At 36.2% G+C, this 15710-nt stretch overlaps 1 long non-coding RNA gene across 1 annotated transcript in view; it reads right to left on the minus strand.

Moving 5' to 3' along the window:
- The window catches only part of LOC148187739 (uncharacterized), a 19851-nt gene extending 7034 nt beyond the window's left edge, over nt 1–12817 (minus strand). Inside the window, exons 1-2 of the long non-coding RNA XR_015778448.1 lie at nt 12741–12817; nt 12394–12458 (exon numbers count right to left, since the gene is read on the minus strand). This is a non-coding gene — a long non-coding RNA (uncharacterized LOC148187739). The remainder of the gene's footprint in view (nt 1–12393; nt 12459–12740) is intronic.
- Between the last annotated feature and the right edge of the window lie 2893 nt (nt 12818–15710).

Here is a 15710-nt window from a genome sequence, read left to right on the forward strand (position 1 = left end):
AAAGGCAAGGCTATAGTATGGCAAAAATGTCAAAATATGACATGTCCCAAAAACAGCTGAAAACACCTCAAAACAGCGTAAAATAGCGTACCAAGACACACCATAGCATAGAATGTTGCTAAAACGACCAAAAACATCATAAAAGTGCATGTTGAAAACTTGACCAAAAAGGCAAGGCTATATATGGCAAAAATGCCAAAATATAACATGTCCCAAAAACAGCTGAAAACACCTCAAAACAGCGTAAAATAGCATGCCAAGACACACCATAGCATAGAATGTTGCTAAAACGGCCAAAAACGCCATAAAAGTGCATGTTGAAAACATGACCAAAAAGGCAAGGCTATAGTATGGCAAAAATGTCAAAATATGACATGTCCCAAAAACAGCTGAAAACACCTCAAAACAGCGTAAAAAATTGTGCCAAGACACACCATAGCATAAAATGTTGCTAAAACGGCCAAAAACATCATAAAAGTGCATGTTGAAAACATGACCAAAAAGGCAAGGCTATAGTATGGCAAAAATGTCAAAATATGACATGTCCCAAAAACAGCTGAAAACACCTCAAAACAGCGTAAAAAACTGTGCCAAGACACACCATAGCATAGAATGTTGATAAAAGCGGCCAAAAACATCATAAAAATCCATGTTGAAAACATGACCAAAAAGGCAAGGCTATAGTATGGCAAAAATGTCAAAATATGACATGTCCCAAAAACAGCTGAAAACACCTCAAAACAGCGTAAAAAACTGTGCCAAGACACACCATAGCATAGAATGTTGCTAAAACGGCCAAAAACATCATAAAAGTGCATGTTGAAAACATGACCAAAAAGGCAAGGCTATAGTATGGCAAAAATGTCAAAATATAACATGTCCCAAAAACAGCTGAAAACACCTCAAAACAGCATACAAAAGCATGCCAACACACACCATAGCATAGACTGTTGCTAAAACGGCCAAAAATGCCATAAAAATACATGTTGAAAAAATGACCAAAAAGGCAAGGCTATATTATGGAAAAAATGTCAAAATATGACATGACCCAAGTACAGCTGAAAACACCTCAAAACAGCGTAAAATAGCGTACCAAGACACACCATAGCATAGAATGTTGCTAAAACGGCCAAAAACGCCATAAAAGTGCATGTTGAAAACATGACCAAAAAGGCAAGGCTATAGTATGGCAAAAATGTCAAAATATGACATGTCCCAAAAACAGCTGAAAACACCTCAAAACGGCGTAAAATAGCATGCCAAGACACACCATAGCATAGAATGTTGCTAAAACGGCCAAAAAGGCCATAAAAGTGCATGTTGAAAACATGACCAAAAAGGCAAGGCTATAGTATGGCAAAAATGTCAAAATATGACATGTCCCAAAAACAGCTGAAAACACCTCAAAACAGCGTAAAAAACTGTGCCAAGACACACCATAGCATAGAATGTTGCTAAAACGGCCAAAAAGGCCATAAAAGTGCATGTTGAAAACATGACCAAAAAGGCAAGGCTATAGTATGGCAAAAATGTCAAAATATGACATGTCCCAAAAACAGCTGAAAACACCTCAAAACAGCGTAAAAAACTGTGCCAAGACACACCATAGCATAGAATGTTGCTAAAACGGCCAAAAACATCATAAAAATCCATGTTGAAAAAATGACCAAAAAGGCAAGGCTATAGTATGGCAAAAATGTCAAAATATGACATGTCCCAAAAACAGCTGAAAACACCTCAAAACAGCGTAAAAAACTGTGCCAAGACACACCATAGCATAGAATGTTGCTAAAACGGCCAAAAACATCATAAAAGTGCATGTTGAAAACATGACCAAAAAGGCAAGGCTATAGTATGGCAAAAATGTCAAAATATAACATGTCCCAAAAACAGCTGAAAACACCTCAAAACAGCGTAAAAAACTGTGCCAAGACACACCATAGTATAGAATGTTACTAAAACGACCAAAAACATCATAAAATGCATGTTGAAAAAATGACCAAAAAGGCAAGGCTATAGTATGGCAAAAATGTCAAAATATGACATGTCCCAAAAACAGCTGAAAACACCTCAAAACAGCATACAAAAGCATGCCAAAACACACCATAGCATAGAATGTTGCTAAAACGGCCAAAAACATCATAAAAGTGCATGTTGAAAACATGACCAAAAAGGCAAGGCTATAGTATGGCAAAAATGTCAAAATATAACATGTCCCAAAAACAGCTGAAAACACCTCAAAACAGCGTAAAATAGCATGCCAAGACACACCATAGCATAGAATGTTGCTAAAACGGCCAAAAACGCCATAAAAGTGCATGTTGAAAACATGACCAAAAAGGCAAGGCTATAGTATGGCAAAAATGTCAAAATATGACATGTCCCAAAAACAGCTGAAAACACCTTGAAACAGCATACAAAAGCATACCAAGACACACTATAGCATAGAATGTTGCTAAAACGGCCAAAAACATCATAAAAATCCATGTTGAAAAAATGACCAAAAGGCAAGGCTATAGTATGGCAAAAATGTCAAAAATATGACATGTCCCAAAAACAGCTGAAAACACCTCAAAACAGCGTAAAAAACTGTGCCAAGACACACCATAGCATAGAATGTTGCTAAAACGGCCAAAAACATCATAAAAATCCATGTTGAAAACTTGACCAAAAAGGCAAGGCTATAGTATGGAAAAAATGTCAAAATTTGAAAGGTCCAAATACAGCTGGAAACACCTAAAAACAGCGTAAAATAGCATGCCAAGTCACACCATAGCATAGAATGTTGCTAAAACGGCCAAAAACATCATAAAAATGCATGTTGAAAAAATGACCAAAAAGGCAAGGCTATAGTATGGCAAAAATGTCAAAATATGACATGTCCCAAAAACAGCTGAAAACACCTCAAAACAGCGTAAAAAACTGTGCCAAGACACACCATAGCATAGAATGTTGCTAAAACGGCCAAAAACATCATAAAAGTGCATGTTGAAAACATGACCAAAAAGGCAAGGCTATAGTATGGCAAAAATGTCAAAATATGACATGTCCCAAAAACAGCTGAAAACACCTCAAAACAGCGTAAAAAACTGTGCCAAGACACACCATAGCATAGAATGTTGCTAAAACGGCCAAAAACATCATAAAAATCCATGTTGAAAAAATGACCAAAAAGGCAAGGCTATAGTATGGCAAAAATGTCAAAATATGACATGTCCCAAAAACAGCTGAAAACACCTCAAAACAGCGTAAAAAACTGTGCCAAGACACACCATAGCATAGAATGTTGCTAAAACGGCCAAAAACACCATAAAAGTGCATGGTGAAAAAATGACCAAAAAGGCAAGGCTATAGTATGGCAAAAATGTCAACATATGACATGTCCCAAAAAGAACTGAAAACACTTCAAACCAGCATAAAAAAGCATGCCAATTCACACCATAACATAGAATGTTGCTAAAACGGCCAAAAACATCATAAAAATCCATGTTGAAAAAATGACCAAAAAGGCAAGGCTATAGTATGGCAAAAATGTCAAAATATGACATGTCCCAAAAACAGCTGAAAACACCTCAAAACAGCGTAAAAAACTGTGCCAAGACACACCATAGCATAGAATGTTGCTAAAACGGCCAAAAACATCATAAAAGTGCATGTTGAAAACATGACCAAAAAGGCAAGGCTATAGTATGGCAAAAATGTCAAAATATGACATGTCCCAAAAACAGCTGAAAACAACTCAAAACAGCGTAAAATAGCGTACCAAGACACACCATAGCATAGAATGTTGCTAAAACGGCCAAAAACATCATAAAAATCCATGTTGAAAAAATGACCAAAAAGGCAAGGCTATAGTATGGCAAAAATGTCAAAATATGACATGTCCCAAAAACAGCTGAAAACACCTCAAAACAGCGTAAAATAGCGTACCAAGACACACCATAGCATAGAATGTTGCTAAAACGGCCAAAAACATCATAAAAGTGCATGTTGAAAACATGACCAAAAAGGCAAGGCTATAGTATGGCAAAAATGTCAAAATATGACATGTCCCAAAAACAGCTGAAAACACCTCAAAACAGCGTAAAAAACTGTGCCAAGACACACCATAGCATAGAATGTTGCTAAAACGGCCAAAAACATCATAAAAGTGCATGTTGAAAACATGACCAAAAAGGCAAGGCTATAGTATGGCAAAATGTCAAAATATGACATGTCCCAAAAACAGCTGAAAACACCTCAAAACAGCGTAAAAAACTGTGCCAAGACACACCATAGCATAGAATGTTGCTAAAACGGCCAAAAAGGCCATAAAAGTGCATGTTGAAAACATGACCAAAAAGGCAAGGCTATAGTATGGCAAAAATGTCAAAATATGACATGTCCCAAAAACAGCTGAAAACACCTCAAAACAGCGTAAAATAGCGTACCAAGACACACCATAGCATAGAATGTTGCTAAAACGGCCAAAAACATCATAAAAGTGCATGTTGAAAACATGACCAAAAAGGCAAGGCTATAGTATGGCAAAAATGTCAAAATATGACATGTCCCAAAAACAGCTGAAAACACCTCAAAACAGCGTAAAAAACTGTGCCAAGACACACCATAGCATAGAATGTTGCTAAAACGGCCAAAAACATCATAAAAATCCATGTTGAAAAAATGACCAAAAAGGCAAGGCTATAGTATGGCAAAAATGTCAAAATATGACATGTCCCAAAAACAGCTGAAAACAACTCAAAACAGCGTAAAATAGCATGCCAAGACACACCATAGCATAGGATGTTGCTAAAACGGCCAAAAACGCCACAAAAGTGCATGTTGAAAACATGATCAAAAGGCAAGGCTATAGTATGGCAAAAATGTCAAAATATGACATGTCCCAAAAACAGCTGAAAACACCTCAAAACAGCGTAAAAAACTGTGCCAAGACACACCATAGCATAGAATGTTGCTAAAACGGCCAAAAACATCATAAAAATCCATGTTGAAAAAATGACCAAAAAGGCAAGGCTATAGTATGGCAAAAATGTCAAAATATGACATGTCCCAAAAACAGCTGAAAACACCTCAAAACAGCGTAAAAAACTGTGCCAAGACACACCATAGCATAGAATGTTGCTAAAACGGCCAAAAACATCATAAAAGTGCATGTTGAAAAAATGACCAAAAAGGCAAGGCTATAGTATGGCAAAAATGTCAAAATATGACATGTCCCAAAAACAGCTGAAAACACCTCAAAACAGCGTAAAAAACTGTGCCAAGACACACCATAGCATAGAATGTTGCTAAAACGGCCAAAAACATCATAAAAATCCATGTTGAAAAAATGACCAAAAAGGCAAGGCTATAGTATGGCAAAAATGTCAAAATATGACATGTCCCAAAAACAGCTGAAAACACCTCAAAACAGCATAAAAAAGCATGCCAATTCACACCATAACATAGAATGTTGCTAAAACGGCCAAAAACACCATAAAAGTGCATGTTGAAAAAATGACCAAAAAGCAAGGCTATAGAATGGCAAAAATGTCAAAATATGACATGTCCCAAAAAGAACTGAAAACACTTCAAACCAGCATAAAAAAGCATGCCAATTCACACCATAACATAGAATGTTGCTAAAACGGCCAAAAACACCATAAAAATGCATGTTGAAAAAATGACCAAAAAGGCAAGGCTATAGTATGGCAAAAATGTCAACATATGACATGTCCCAAAAACAGCTGAAAACACCTTAAAACAGCATACAAAAGCATGCCAAGACACACTATAGCATAGAATGTTGCTAAAACGGCCAAAAAGGCCATAAAAGTGCATGTTGAAAACATGACCAAAAAGGCAAGGCTATAGTATGGCAAAAATGTCAAAATATGACATGTCCCAAAAACAGCTGAAAACACCTCAAAACAGCGTAAAAACTGTGCCAAGACACACCATAGCATAGAATGTTGCTAAAACGGCCAAAAACATCATAAAATGCATGTTGAAAAAATGACCAAAAAGGCAAGGCTATAGTATGGCAAAAATGTCAAAATATGACATGTCCCAAAAACAGCTGAAAACACCTCAAAACAGCGTAAAAACTGTGCCAAGACACACCATAGCATAGAATGTTGCTAAAACGGCCAAAAAGGCCATAAAAGTGCATGTTGAAAACATGACCAAAAAGGCAAGGCTATAGTATGGCAAAAATGTCAAAATATGACATGTCCCAAAAACAGCTGAAAACACCTCAAAACAGCATACAAAAGCATGCCAAGACACACCATAGCATAGAATGTTGCTAAAACGGCCAAAAACATCATAAAAATCCATGTTGAAAAAATGACCAAAAAGGCAAGGCTATAGTATGGCAAAAATGTCAAAATATGACATGTCCCAAAAACAGCTGAAAACACCTCAAAACAGCGTAAAAAACTGTGCCAAGACACACCATAGCATAGAATGTTGCTAAAACGGCCAAAAACGCCATAAAAGTGCATGTTGAAAACATGACCAAAAAGGCAAGGCTATAGTATGGCAAAAATGTCAAAATATGACATGTCCCAAAAACAGCTGAAAACAACTCAAAACAGCGTAAAATAGCGTACCAAGACACACCATAGCATAGAATGTTGCTAAAACGGCCAAAAACATCATAAAAGTGCATGTTGAAAAAATGACCAAAAAGGCAAGGCTATAGTATGGCAAAAATGTCAAAATATGACATGTCCCAAAAACAGCTTAAAACAACTTAAAACAGCATACAAAAGCATGCCAAGACACACTATAGCATAGAATGTTGCTAAAACGGCCAAAAAGGCCATAAAAGTGCATGTTGAAAACATGACCAAAAAGGCAAGGCTATAGTATGGCAAAAATGTCAAAATATAACATGTCCCAAAAACAGCTGAAAACACCTAAAAACAGCGTAAAATAGCATGCCAAGACACACCATAGCATAGAATGTTGCTAAAACGGCCAAAAACATCATAAAAGTGCATGTTGAAAACATGACCAAAAGGGCAAGGCTATAGTATGGCAAAAATGTCAAAATATGACATGTCCCAAAAACAGCTTAAAACAACTTAAAACAGCATACAAAAGCATGCCAAGACACACCATAGCATAGAATGTTGCTAAAACGGCCAAAAAGGCCATAAAAGTGCATGTTGAAAAAATGACCAAAAAGGCAAGGCTATAGTATGGCAAAAATGTCAAAATATGACATGTCCCAAAAACAGCTGAAAACACCTCAAAACAGCAAAAAAAAACTGTGCCAAGACACACCATAGCATAGAATGTTGCTAAAACGGCCAAAAAGGCCATAAAAGTGCATGTTGAAAACATGACCAAAAAGGCAAGGCTATAGTATGGCAAAAATGTCAAAATATGACATGTCCCAAAAACAGCTGAAAACACCTCAAAACAGCGTAAAATAGCGTACCAAGACACACCATAGCATAGAATGTTGCTAAAACGGCCAAAAACGCCATAAAAGTGCATGTTGAAAAAATGACCAAAAAGGCAAGGCTATAGTATGACAAAAATGTCAAAATATGACATGTCCCAAAAACAGCTCAAAACAACTTAAAACAGCATACAAAAGCATGCCAAGACACACCATAGCAAAGAATGTTGCTAAAACGGCCAAAAAGGCCATAAACGCGCATGTTGAAAACTTGACCATAAAGGCAAGGCTAGAGTATGACAAAAATGTCAAAATATGACATGTCCCAAAAACAGCTTAAAACAACTTAAAACAGCATACAAAAGCATGCCAAGACACACCATAGCATAGAATGTTGCTAAAACGGCCAAAAACATCATAAAAATGCATGTTGAAAAAATGACCAAAAAGGCAAGGCTATAGTATGGCAAAAATGTCAAAATATGACATGTCCCAAAAACAGCTGAAAACACCTCAAAACAACGTAAAAAACTGTATGACAAAAGTATGACAAAAGTATGGCAAAAATGTCAAAATATGACATGTCCCAAAAACAGCTGAAAACAACTTAAAACAGCATACAAAAGCATGCCAAGACATACCATAGCATAGAATGTTGTTAAAATGGCCAAAAACATCATAAAAATGCATGTTGAAAAAATGACCAAAAAGGCAAGGCTATAGTATGGCAAAAATGTCAAAATATGACATGTCCCAAAAACAGCTGAAAACACCTCAAAACAGCGTAAAATAGTGTGCCATGACACACCATAGCATAGAATGTTTCTACAATTGCCAAAAATACCATAAAAATCTATGTTGAAAAAATGACCAAAAAGGCAAGGCTATAGTATGGCAAAAATGTCAAAATATGACATGTCCCAAAAACAGCTGAAAACACTTTAAACATCATCCAAAAGCATGCCAAGACACACCATACCATAGAATGTTGGAAACATGGCCAAAAACGCCATAAAAGTCCATGTTGAAAAAATGACCAAAAAGGTCATTATGGCAAAAATGTCAAAATATGACATGTCCCAAAAACAGCTGAAAACACCCCAAAACAGCGTAAAATAACGTACCAAGACACACCATAGCATAGAATGTTGCTAAAACGACCAAAAACATCATAAAAATCCATGTTGAAAAAATGACCAAAAAGGCAAGGCTATAGTATGGCAAAAATGTCAAAATATGACATGTCCCAAAAACAGCTGAAAACACCTCAAAACAGCGCAAAAAACTGTGCCAAGACACACCATAGCATAGAATGTTGCGAAAACAACCAAAAACGCCATAAAAATGCATGTTGAAAAAATGACCAAAAAGGCAAGGCTATAGTATGGCAAAAATGTCAAGATATGACATGTCCCAAAAACAGCTGAAATCACCTCAAAACAGCATACAAAAAGCATGCCAAGATACACCATAGCATAGAATGTTGCGAAAACAACCAAAAACGCCATAAAAATGCATGTTGAAAAAATGACCAAAAAGGCAAGGCTATAGTATAGCAAAAATGTCAAAATATGACATGTCCCAAAAACAGCTTAAAATACCTCAAAACAGCGTAAAATACCGTTCCAAGACACACCATAACATAGAATGTTGCTAAAACGGCCAAAAACGCCATAAAATTGCATTTTGAAAACATGACCAAAAAGGCAAAGCTCTAGTATGGCAAAAATGTCAAAATATGACATGTCCCAAAAACAGCTGAAAACACCTTAAAACAGCGTAAAATAGCGTACCAAGACACACCATAGCATAGAATGTTGTTGAAATGGCCAAAGACGCCATAAAAGTGCATGTTGAAAAAATGACCAAAAAGGCAAGGCTATAGTATGGCAAAAATGTCAAAATGTGATATGTCCCAAAAACAGCTGAAAACACCTAAAACAGCATAAAATAGTGTACCAAGACACACCATAGCATAGAATGTTGCTAAAACGACCAAAAACATCATAAAATGCATGTTGAAAAAATGACCAAAAAGGTAGGCTATAGTATGGCAAAAATGTCAAAATATGACATGTCCCAAAAACAGCTTAAAACAACTTAAAACAGCATACAAAAGCATGCCAAGACACACCATAGCATAGAATGTTGCTAAAACGGCCAAAAACATCATAAAAATCCATGTTGAAAAAATGACCAAAAAGGCAAGGCTATAGTATGGCAAAAATGTCAAAATATGACATGTCCCAAAAACAGCTTAAAACAACTTAAAACAGCATACAAAAGCATGCCAAGACACACTATAGCATAGAATGTTGCTAAAACGGCCAAAAACATCATAAAAGTGCATGTTGAAAACATGACCAAAAAGGCAAGGCTATATAGTATGGCAAAAATGTCAAAATATGACATGTCCCAAAAACAGCTGAAAACACCATAAAACAGCATACGAAAGCATGCCAAGACACAGCATAGCACAGAATGTTGTTAAAATGGCCAAAAACGCCACAAAAGTGCATGTTGAAAACATGACCAAAAAGGCAAGGCTATAGTATGGCAAAAATGTCAAAATATGACATGTCCCAAAAACAGCTGAAAACACCTCAAAACAGCGTAAAATACCGTTCCAAGACACACCATAGCATAGAATGTTGCTAAAACGGCCAAAAACACCATAAAATTGCATTTTGAAAACATGACCAAAAAGGCAAAGCTCTAGTATGGCAAAAATGTCAAAATATGACATGTCCCAAAAACAGCTCAAAACACCTTAAAACAGCATACGATAGCATGCCAAGACACACCATAGCATAGAATGTTGTTGAAATGGCCAAAGACGCCATAAAAATCCATGTTGAAAAAATGACCAAAAAGGAAAGGCTATAGTATAGCAAAGATGTCAAAATATGACATGTCCCAAAAACAGCTGAAAACACCTCAAAACAGCATAAAGTAGCGTGCTAAAACACACCATAGCATAGAATGTTGCTAAAATGGCCAAAAATGCCATGAAAATGCATGTTGAAAATGCATGTTGAAAAAATGAAAAAGTCATACTGTAATATGACAAAAAATGTCAAAATTTGACATGTTCAAAAAAGGCTAAAAACAGCTGAAAACCACTTCAAGTAACATGCAGAGGCATGTCATTGCATAGAATGTGGCAAAAACAGCCTAAAACACCTTGAAATAGCATACTGAAAAAATGATTGAAAAAGCCATACTGTAGTATGGCAAAAAAGGTCAAAATTTGACAGGTCCAAAAAGGGCTAAAACCAGCTGAAAACCACTTAAAATAACATGCAGAGGCACGCCATAGCAAAGAATATGGCAAACACGGCCTTTAACACCATGAAATAGCATGTTGAAAAAATGACCGAAAAGTCATACTATATAGTATGGCAAACAAGGTCAAAATTTGACATGTCCAAAAAAGGCTTAAAACACCTGAAAACCACTTCAAATACCATGCAGAGGCAGTCTATAGCATAGCATGTTGCAAAACTTGCCGAAAACACCTTGAAACAGCATGTTGAAAAAATGACCTGAAAAGTCATACTATAGTATGGCAAAAAATGTCAAAATTTGACATGTCCAAAAAGGGCTTAAAACTGCTGAAAACCACTTTAAAAAGCATGCCAAGACACGTCATAGCATCGAGTGTTACAAAAATGGCCTAAAACACCATGATATAGCATGTTGAAAAAATGACAGAAAAGACATTTTTAAAAAAACAGCTATAAATACCTGTAAACCACTTAAAATAGCATGCGGGGAGAGGTCATAGCAAAGAATGTTGCAAAAATGGCCAAAAATACCTTCAAATAGCATGTTGAAAAAATGAAGGAAAAAGCTATACTATAGTTTGGCTAAAAATGTTGAATCTGACAACAGCTAGAAACAGCTGAAAACCACGTCGAAATTATAGTATGTTCAAAAAATAGCTGAAAACCACTTAGAATAGCATGTTGCAACACGTCATAGCAAAGAACATTGCAAACTGGCCAAAAACATCATAATATAAAAAATGAGATTCGTATTTTGAAAAATGTCAAAATATGACGTCAGAAAAACAGCTGAAAGCCACATAGTATAATCTGCTGAGACACAGCATAGTATAGTATGTCGTCAAGAATGACCCGAAAAACGTTCTAGTATGTTGTCAAAAATGACACAAAAACTTCATTATATAGTATGTCTTCAAAAATGACCCCAAAACATCATAGTATAGTATGTCGTCAGAAATGACACAAAAACGTCATAGTATAGTGTACAGTCAAAAATGACCCAAAATTACCCTTAAAACGTAACTATATAGTATGTCATCATAAATCACCAAAAAATGTCATAGTATCGTATGCAGTCAAAAATTACCCAAAATCACCCCAAAATGTCACAATATAATATGTTTTCAAAAATGACCCAAAATAACGCAACTTTTACTTGTTTGTGATTATCTTTTTTAAGCACTGTAAATATTTGAGCACTTTGTTTCAGCAGTTCTAGGAGTGAGTAGCCTTTTCCTTTTATTGAACGTTTTCTCCTGTTTCTCAGTTTAGGTTAGAGACTTATCTTTAGTTTGCCGTTTGTTTTTGTTTATGTGCATCTGCATTAATAAACTGCTGTTTTTGCTTTTGAAAATCACTGTGAAGCTGGTTGTTCTTGAGAGTGGGAGAGTGGAAAAACCACGCATGTTGTGTCCAGGTTTCCCCTAGTCTGGGGACATAACAATGTCGTCAAAAATGACCCAAAAACATCATAGTATAGTATGTCATCAAAATGACCCAAAATGTCACAAAAACATTATAGTATAGTATGTCTTCAAAAATTAAAAAATGTTACAGTATAGTATGCAGTCAAAAATGACCCAAAATGACCACAATAACATCACAGCATAGTCAGTGGCAAACTTAACCATTTGGGGGCTCCAGATGAGCAGTCATTTGGGGGCCCCGCATCCATCAGTCTAATGTACTGTTAAACATGTCATCCTTTACCTTGGTTTTCCAGAGGGTGGCAGTAGGCTGATCGTGGTCTTGTGCTCTACTGTGTCTGGTTACAACTACAGAGAGAGGACACCACACAAGACAATAACAGATCAGTTATGGAGACATATAATGTACTGACTGATCTCTCCTCTCTCTCTCTCTGTCTTCATCTCTCCTCTGTGCTTGCTTTCATATCTCTCTATGCTTGTCTCTCCTCTCTTTCTCTCTCTCTGCTTTTGTCTTCATCTCTCCTCTGTGCTTGCTTTCAGATCTCCTGTCTCTATCTCTGCGTTTTGGCATCTGAAACTTTGCGATGCTTCAGCAGCTCTTGCTATCACAGCTTTCATTTCTCTTACGTTATTATGAGCAGGCGGCGCGGCTGTTTGTGTTTACCATGGTGGTGTTTACATGATTTGATTCTCAGCGCGGTGGGATCATTTCCGCATACGCGCTGCGCAGTACGGTGATGCGCGTCATGGATTAGTCCATGTATTACCGACTGAAGAGAGGGGGGCAGACAGACTCCGACCACTCCGACAAGACATGACTTATTGATGAATTAGGCATTTCGATGACCTCCAAAATGCTATAGTGTAGAATGTTGACCAAAATATTCATAACAACTTTATAGTGTAGTGTGTTGTCATAGTGTAGTATGTCATTCATAAATTCATGAAAACATCATAGTATTCTATGTCATCCAGAAATTGATAAAAAAAAAAAAAAAATTTTAAAATTCATACTATAGTATGTCATTCAAAAAAAATTCAAAAAAACATTGTCTTACAGTGTGTCGGCAAAAACGTCATAAAAACGTCATGGTTTAGTATATTATCTAATTAATTAAAGAAGTCATCGTTTGTTATAAAAAAAAACTTTAAAAATAACGTTTAAATAGTATAGCATATTAGCAAAAAGTCATTAAAAATCATAGTATTTGACTGTCATTAGAGATCAAGTCCGTTTTATTTACGAAACCCATTATCACAAAACACGGTTTGCCTCAGAGGCCTTTACAGCATACAACATCCCTCTGCCCTTAGACCCTCACATCACCAAAGGAAAAACTCCCAAAAAAAGAACCCTTAGATGAAGTTGCAGTGTATGTTGTCAAAAATCATGAAATAAAGTCTTAAACAAAGACAAGAAAAGTCACCGTGTAATATCAAATGGTAAATCATGATTGAAAAACTAATAATATAATATCTCTAAAAAGTCTTAGTATAGACAACCTCAGGTCACCACTGATTCATGTCCAATTATAGGAGTCTGACTTTTGTGTGACCCCAGGGGGACAGCCACCCATAGACACAACACTGGGATGTTGCCATTTCTTGTGCTGCTTCTTGATGCAGGTTGCCATCTAGTGGTGATAGTGAGACCAAGCCAATTTGCTCAGGGTTCAAAGAGTTAAATATGACCACAATAAATATTCATTGTTATTTCACAGAGCTGTATTCTGCTCAAGCCAGAAAAGTCAGCAGAAGCAGTATTTTCACATGGATCAGGATACTCTTAGCCATCACAAGTGCATCTATATTAGTTGTGCAAAGTCATCCAGTGGGACAGACTGCAGCATTTGGTCAGTTTATATAACTTTGCATGATTTATTTATTTACACAACAAAACCTAATGAAAAAACATGGTTGCAACGTAATGTGCATTTAAGGTAAGATCAGATAAGCCATTTTTGAAGTATTTCCAGTTTTCCCAGAGTTGTTACCTGATGATTGCAGTCAATTTATGTGTTCAGGGGGCCTGTGACAATGAAAAACTGGCACCCACTCAACTAATGAGCATATGTCCCCTTAATTCAATATCGTCCTTTTATAATTTGTCAATTTTTCCAAGGTGAACTAGAAAAAACATGACAAGTGGATTAAACTTATTTCTTTAACACTTAAAGTCACTGACTAAAATGTTGTCGCAGGCCCATGTGATATATGATAATGAAGGTGAAATGAGAACATTTTTTTTAACCATATATCTATTTCAAATATTCACATAAAAATTCACATCATTTTTTTAAGGCCTGGACTTTATGGGCACATTGAGGGTGACTTAAAATCATCTTTATTGATATATTATGCAATATAATTTAACTACAAGTAACGGAGCTAACATGCAATTTAGCTGAAAACAACAGAAACAATGATGAATATTACATTTATTTTTTAACAGCAGGGTAAAGGCATTCTCTCTGAGTGTGTTACAGTGCCTCCAGTGGTGAACACACACACACACACACACACACACACACACACACACACACACACACACACACACACACACACACACTTACCTACTCATCAGTTAATTTTTTGTGAAATTTTTACTAATTGTTTTGCTAAGTTTGCACATTTTTGGGCCATGTCATGTTAAGTTGATTGTTGCCTCCTCCCTATGATATTGCAAGAAATCAAACTAATTTGCTTAGGTTTCAAAAGGGTTAATGCAATAATATATACACTGTAGAAAAAAAAACTATATGTATATTTAATTGAAGTATTTTTTTTCTTTTTCTTTCTTTTTTCTAATAATATAAAAAAAATTAAAAAGTTTGGACACCCCTGCCATAGATGGACTGGGAAAAAAGCCATTTAAGTTAGTTTCAGTGTGTGCCACCAGAGAGCGCTGCTGGCCAAATTATACGGGCTTTCATTTTGATGCTCTGTGCACTTATGTAAATATAATCACATGTTTGACAAGGGATCCTTTTTCTTCCATTTTCACTTCTCATAGGATGTTTGAACAAAACACTGTAGATTTACTGAGAGCAGCAATTCAGTTATTTACATATTGGTCGACCAGTTTGTGAAATCACAGCCTATGATTGCTTTGAAAATAATAGTAGCAGGCTATTTGAAGTGTTTCCTTTTTATCAGTCTGGACATTTTCTATAATTTGGATTATATACACATGCATGTTTTTATATATATATATATTTATTGATTGTTGTGTCCGTTATCTAAAGGACAGAGAGGCAGTGAACGAGTGGTGATGAAGCAGCTGAACGCCTCGGTGACTCGGAGCAGATCCTCCACTGACTGCAACAAGCGTCTTTTTGTCCAAACATCTGCTTATCTTCCCTGTCACTGCTCTGTCAATTCCCATTCGTGTCGAGGTTACGCTCAGATAAGATTATCTTTACGCTGTTTATTAACCTATTTCCCTTCAATGGTGGGACAAAGGCCTGCGGTGCGCGCCATCAGCGGGCCAACAAGCCATTATTAAAAAATCACAAAAGAATGTTAGCGCATAAATCAGGCCTATTCACCACGACCATGACTTTACTGCGGCGAGCAACAGGTTCACATTAAAATGTG

The sequence above is a fragment of the Plectropomus leopardus genome, chromosome 13 (genome assembly GCF_026936395.1).
Source record: "Plectropomus leopardus strain MGB_pleo_1.0 chromosome 13, ASM2693639v1, whole genome shotgun sequence".
Taxonomy (NCBI): domain Eukaryota; kingdom Metazoa; phylum Chordata; class Actinopteri; order Perciformes; family Serranidae; genus Plectropomus; species Plectropomus leopardus.